Source organism: Urocitellus parryii, chromosome Y, assembly GCF_045843805.1.
Source record: "Urocitellus parryii isolate mUroPar1 chromosome Y, mUroPar1.hap1, whole genome shotgun sequence".
NCBI lineage: Eukaryota > Metazoa > Chordata > Mammalia > Rodentia > Sciuridae > Urocitellus > Urocitellus parryii.
In genome coordinates this window covers 8,909,578-8,916,545 of record NC_135548.1, presented here as the reverse complement: position 1 = coordinate 8,916,545, position 6,968 = coordinate 8,909,578, and the positions used below count along the sequence as shown (strand labels likewise).

At 36.5% G+C, this 6,968-nt stretch overlaps 1 pseudogene; it reads right to left on the bottom strand.

Moving 5' to 3' along the window:
* Window positions 1-257: 257 nt before the first annotated feature.
* Window positions 258-968, bottom strand: LOC144251156 (histone H1.10-like; annotated as a pseudogene).
* Between the last annotated feature and the right edge of the window lie 6,000 nt (window positions 969-6,968).

Here is a 6,968-nt window from a genome sequence, read left to right as displayed (position 1 = left end):
GGGAGGGGGCGAGGCCTGGAGGCTGAAGACAGCTGGCCAACCAGGGCCCTGCCCATTGGCTGCTGGGTGGGGCGGTAACCATGGCGACGCCATTGCTAAGGGCCAGAGCCAATCAGGACGTCACTCTGGATGTTTCAAAAAACTCCCTGCAGCACTTGGGAAGGGGAGGGGAGAGCCTCTCGTGAGGGAGGGGAGGGGAGGTCCTGGCTCAGCGGGGATGGTCCCCCTCCACATTGTCGCATGTAGGGCCTGGGCGCTCACTTGCAGCCCTTGGGCACCTTGGGGACACTGGGCTTGGCTGCCTTCTTCAACTTCTTGCTCCCAGCCGCTGCCTTCTTGGCCTTGCTGCTGCTGCTGCTGCTCTTGTTCTCGGTGGCAGCGGCCTTCCTGGTGCTTGCTTGTTGGCTGTGGCGCCTTTGGTGGGTCAGGGGTCCGCGTGGCACCATGCTGCCTGCTTCTTGGGTTTGTGCACAGCAGGCGCGGTAAAGGGGCCCACCGTTAGCTGGTCGCCAGCTTTTGGCATTTGAGCTTGAAGGAGCAGGTGGAGCCTGTGCCCTTGACCTGCAGTAGCAAGTCATTATGCACCAGCTTGCACAAAGTACTTGAGGTAGGTGTGGCTCTTCTGCTGGTCGAACCTCACCACCTTCCTGGCCTCTGCATAGATGCCCGCCAGCGACAAGCTTCTACTCGCCCAGCCTGCGGTCTCCACCACCAGCTGGCTGTACTTGCCCAGCTGGTTCTTCCTGCGGCTGCTCTTATGCTTGGGGCCACCATGGCCCTTGTCGCTGCCCCCCCATGGCCCCCTAGGCGGGCCCCCAGGAGCTGCAGGGCCTTCTCCAGCTCCACCAACGTGGTGGCCAGCGGGTTGGTGGCAGGCGGTGCCAGGAAGAGGAAGGTGAAGGGGGGGTGCTCAAGGCGCGGGTCCTGGGGCTGGGCAGCATGGCTGGGGACAGATGGACGAGCGCCATCAGGGAGCCGGGGTGGGAGTCTGGGGCAGCTCTGGGGCTTAGGGAGGGCTCAAGCTTGGGTCCGAATCTCGTTGCGGTGCCACTGCTCTAAAGCTGCCTGCCTTCTGGACGTGTGTGCTGCACTCTGCTAAGCTAGAATTTTTTATTCAGAAGATTCCTATACAGATCTTTCTCCTTGTGTAAAACAAATGGAAGACCAGTGTTCATCAACATGAGGACAATTGTTTTGAAAAGGGTTTGAGGGAAACAAACTTCTTGGTGCTTTTTCATGAAAGCACATGGTGGGCAGTTAGAGGTTAAGTTGTTCAGACAACACAAGCAGAATTTATGGAATATGGATTATTTTTGTTTCTTTACCCTATTTCTGTAAGTCTGTAGGTCCACTTATATTTTTTTTTCAAGTGAGACATCCTTAAGTTGAATTTCAATGATTCATAGTTGTTATAGTTTTTATAAGAATGTATTTGAAAACATTTGTTTTCTGCCTACACAGTTTACATAGGAAACTAGCTACATGATATTTCTTGGCTAGGAAGCCTGTATAAGGACTTTTTCCATCTGATACTGAGGACAGGTTTCATGGGAAAGTCAATCGTTTGAAGGTTACATAACTTTTTCCCCCCTGGAGGACTCCAGCTTTGCTTATCCAAGTGTGGTCCTATGTCCTGGAGCCTGAGAATTTTAATTTTAAGAAGTTATCACATGATGCTGACGCTGCTGGTACTTGGAGAACCATTATACTAGAGTCGCCTCATTTTACACTTTTCTTCCCTTTCCAAAGTTCTTACTCATTCAAATAGATTTTTAAAAACAGATTATCATATTCTTTAACTTGATTGAAGAGGAAAAACGCATTTTTTTTTCCAATGACCACACCAAGATTGCTTTTCAGCATCTAATTTCAGAGCAAAGAAACTCTTTAAACCTTAGTTTTAAGTCTTATCTATGGGTGTCTCTTTCTCTTCTTTCTGTAAGTATTCTTTTTAATGTTTAAAATTCTTTTAATATCGATAACATATTCTTATATTTCAAAAGTTAAAATGACACAGGCATGCTTGGGAAAATGTGATTTCCAACTGCTTTGCCCCCCCTTCACCCCTCTTTTTTAGATAACCACCTTTAATTTATTTCCCATAGATGTCAATTGTTTCCTTTTATAGTAGGAGAAATGCCAATATACTCTCTCTCTCTCTCTCTCTCTCTCTCTCTCTCTCTCTCTATATATATATATATATATATATATATATATATATATATATATATATAATTCTATCCTATGGCTTTTTCTTTATATGCTCTTGAGATTTTTTTCCTATTAGTATTTATTTAGAAAGAATATAATATTTGCTTATAAAAAACATTTAAAAAAAAACCAGCTGTGTTTAAACAGTGTCTATTAAGTGCCTTGTTTACTTAGCCAGCCCCCCCCCCCGTGGGTGTTTTGGTTGTTTCTAGTTTTACCACAGACCATGATATGGTGAAACAGCTTGTATACATATTATTTTATACATGTGCAAGTACATCTGTGTAATACATTCCTAGAAGTGGGATCACTGTGCCAGTGGGCAGTGCATTTATAATTTAGTTAAATTCTTCTTTTCTTAGGTGTTGCACTGTTTTAAACTCCCAAAAGTACAGTTTCTCCTCATTATCCACTGAGGATTTGTTTTGAGGACCCCTTTGTGGATACTGTAATACAAGGATGCTTAAGTCTCTTATGTAAAAAGCATAGTATTTGCATATAACTTATGCACTTTCTGCACATACTTTTAAATCATCTTTAGATTGCTTAGAAGACCTAATACAATAAAAATACCATGTAAATAGTCGTTACACTGTATTGTTTAGGAGCTAGTGACAACAAGTTGGTAAGTGTACAGTATGACAATTTAAAAAAAATATTTTCACCTATGATTGTTGAATCAAGTCTGAATACCACAAATACAAGAGGGCAGATTGCAGTGTATGAGAGAGTTCCTATTTTTTTTCCTGGCACCTTTCCAATGTACTGTGTACAACCCTTGAATTTGTTAACAGTTTGATAGATGAGAATTATCAATATAGAGTAGTTTAATGTGGATTGCTATCATTATTAATAAGGCTGAGCATATTATGCTTAAAAATTAATTGTATTTTTTTTTCTTGTGAACTCTCTGTTAATGAGTTTTTTCACATTTTTGTTTTGGGTTGCTTTTTTCCCATTATCAATTTCTAGAAATTTGTAAATTGGAGAGATTATCCCTGTGTAATATCAATTCTAGTTTTCCCCAGATTTTCACTTATTTTTATTTACCTTCACATATTTTGATATACAAAAGTCTTACATTTTTTCTTTAAATTTTACAGTTTATATTAATCATTATGGTATCTTGATTTAAAAAAAAATTCTTTATTTCTATGTGGTGCTGAGGATCAAACCCAATGCCTCACAAGTGCTAGGCAAGCACTCTACCACTGAGCTGAAAACCCAGCCCAGGTAGCTGAAGTTTAAGTGACTGAAAGGCCTCCAAGATTTTTAGAATTTGCCCATGGTTTGTTTTAGTACTTTTATGGTATCACATTTACATTTAAATGTTCAAATTAGGATTTATTCTGGTGTTCAGAATGATGCATAGGTTCAACTTTATCTTTTTCTGTTTGTCTGTTATTTTCATCTGTTGCTTTTAGAGCCCTTCTTTGAATCTCTTATGGTATTGTTAACTTTTGGAGGTACTGGGGTATCTCTGAGTTTTGTATTCTATTAGTCTTTTTCTTCATATTTCAGTATCACATTAGTTGTTTTATAAAAGTTTTAATATCTTTTAAAACTAGTTTCCCCTTGTTGCTTTTCATATTCCTGGGAATTCTTGCTTACTTATTTTCCCATGAGTACTTTTAAACTGTTTTGTCTAGTTCCAGAAAAACAGAAATCTAAAGGAAATAAACATCAGATTAAAGGTATACATTTAAAATCTATTTAACTTCTCCAAACTTTTTTTTCAGGTTCTTAATAAAGGTACTATGAAAGAATGTAAGACAGGAAAATAATTAAATATTTTTACTGTGGTAAGTGTTTTATGATTTTACATTTTAAAAATTCTTTTCTTCTTCTTCTTCTTCTTCTTCTTCTTCTTCTTCTTATTATTATTATTATTATTATTATTATTATTATTATTTTAGTCTGCTTCCTTAATGTGTAAAAGGGATATTGTTTTAGGAGTGTTTGAGTTCATACAACCTCTGAGTAGTAAGGTGGATGCCAATAATGTGTACTGTTTGAATAATGATGTTTGCCTTTCCCTATCTCTTTGACTCTAATATTTTAATTTCTATTATCTTGTCATTTTAAAGTGTGGTTCTGAGAAGGAGATCCTGTGTTACATTTACTTGCAACATTCAATGAATTCTTTCCTCTTAAATAGGAAGATGAAAAGATTTGAAGTAATTTTGGTGATATAGAGGCACTTCTTTCTCTTAAAATTTGTTGTGATTTTTTATTATAATAATTAGCAAAATTTTTACCCATATAAAACAACATAATGACAAAAGTAAGCCCTCAACTCCTGCACAAAGAAATGGCAACCATTAACTCACTTTTGGAAACTTATTGTTGGATATGAAAGTATATATAAGACTTTAAGTACACAGCAGTCTCTCTCTATATATGAAGCTATGTGGTCATTTTTATAGTATTCTATATATATCTCCATTTGGGAGTTGAACCTGATGTGCATAATCATGGGTGATAATTTTACTGGCTGCCTAGTTTTGTTTTTTTAAATTATTTTTTTAGTTGTCAATAGACCTTTGTATATGCAGTGTTGAGAATCAAACCCTGTTCTTCACACATGCCAGGCAAGTGCTCTACCACTGAGCTACAACCCAGACTTGCCTGCCTACTTTTCTATTATTTAGAGGCATCATACTTTATCTAGCTACTCCTTTCATAACCATTTAGATTGTTACTTGTTTTTCTTTCTTGTTAATAATGGTATATTGATTATAGTATACTTATTCACTTATCTTCTTAGAGGTAAAACTGCCAGGTCAATGATTATATACATTTTATATATTGATAAATATAGCTAAGCTGTTATCTGTAAAAACTGTCTTCCTCAATGTCCATGAGAATCCTATTTTCAAAACCCTTGCTCACACCAAGTTTTGTTAATCTTTTTAATCTTTGCTAATCCAATAGGGAAAAAAGTACATTTTTGAGATAACATATGTTTTATTGGTACTGGGGATCGAACCTATGGGTACTTCACTAGTAAATTAGATCCCCAGCACATTTAATTTTAATTTTTTTTTGAGACAGGGCCTCGATAAGTTGCTGAGGCTATCCTTGAACTTGTGATCCTCCTGCCTCAGTCTCCTGATTTTCTGGGATTATACGTGTGTTCCACTGTAAACTTGTGTTATTCAAAGATTTCTTTCATTCAACATTCTTATTAACATAAAGAATTCTCTTCCTTAACAATATACTAGTGATTCTTATGTGTCAGATATTCTTACACATTTAATATGATGAAAATATTTAAATATATTGAGTTCTTTTTAGGTCTTTTGCCTTGATTTTAACTCATTGTTAATATATGAAAATTTGAGGGTTGGGGATGTGGCTCAAGTGGTAATACACTAGCCTGGACTATATGAGGCACTGGGTTCAATCCTCAGCACCACATAAAAATAAAATAAAAAGATTGTGTCCACCGTGAAAAAAAAAAAACACCTAAAAAGGAAATATTAAAAGCAATATTTGAAAACTTGATCAACCAGCTATAATTGTTTTGAATACAGAATGTTTTCTTCTGCAAAGAGCAGTACTTTTGTGTTTTATTCACCTGAAGGAAAGCCTAAAGTAACTTTCAAAATAAATTTCTTAACAATTTTCAAACAAGGATACCAATGGCTGAATAGCATACAGAATATTATTTCCATAATTGGGTAATAATATAGTTTTTATGAGTTATGTAAACTATATGATTGTGCGATCATCTCTAAAATTATGTGTATCTCTTCTGTCCAAAGATTTTATCACATCCTGATGTAAATATGAGTTTTAATTTTATGTTTGCTTTACATTTTATTTCAATCAAATAAGAGTTACATATAAAGATGACCTCACATGAAGCAGATTCACAAGTTTATCATTGACCTCCTGTTTATTCTTTGAACTGTCTTCTGTATATAAAGTACATCTAGATTGCCTTTCCTGAGAGTGCTTTTTTTTTTTCACTTCAGTTAACTTTGTTTACTGAATAACCCAAGGCTAGGACAATATGGTCCAATTGGCGATTTATTCACCAGTTTTCATTTAGCACTGAATACCTACCTAAATGGTAGGCATCCACAGACACCCAAATCATTATTTAATTCTTTGTTTAATTTTATGGTACTGGGGATTGAATCTAGGGGCACTTTACCACTGAAACACATCCCCAGCCCTTTTGTTTATGTTTTTTTAAAATTTTTAGACAGGATCTTGCTAAGTTGCTTAGGGCCTCACTAAGTTCCTAAGACTGGCCTTGAATGTAGAATCCTCCTGCCTCAGCCTCAACCTCCCAATGGTTGATGTATATTGTCATTATAAGTTAAAGATGCAAAAGAGAATAGTATACATTTTAATTTAGAGAAGACTAACATGGTTTCTTTTAAATTTAGATATGCATAACTCTATGGCACTTGCTGCCATAACATTTGATGGTACTTTATTTCAAATTTTGATGTGGACTATATTTTATTTAGTTTTTAGAATCACATACGTCCTGTATTTTAAATCTTTTTTTAATGGGCAGAGTAAGTATTTAAACTTAGTATGCTGCTGGATCTTGTTTAAGATCTGTTTATGTTTCTCAGTATAGACATGGCAATATTTTTCACAATATGTTGTTTGAAAATAATGATAAAGTAAATGCCCCCCAAAATAAAGTAAATATAATTGTATGGTTCACATTTTTAAAAATAAAAGCAGAAAATTAGATTGCCAGACTTTGAGTAGAATGAATAAGTTTTTGTCTG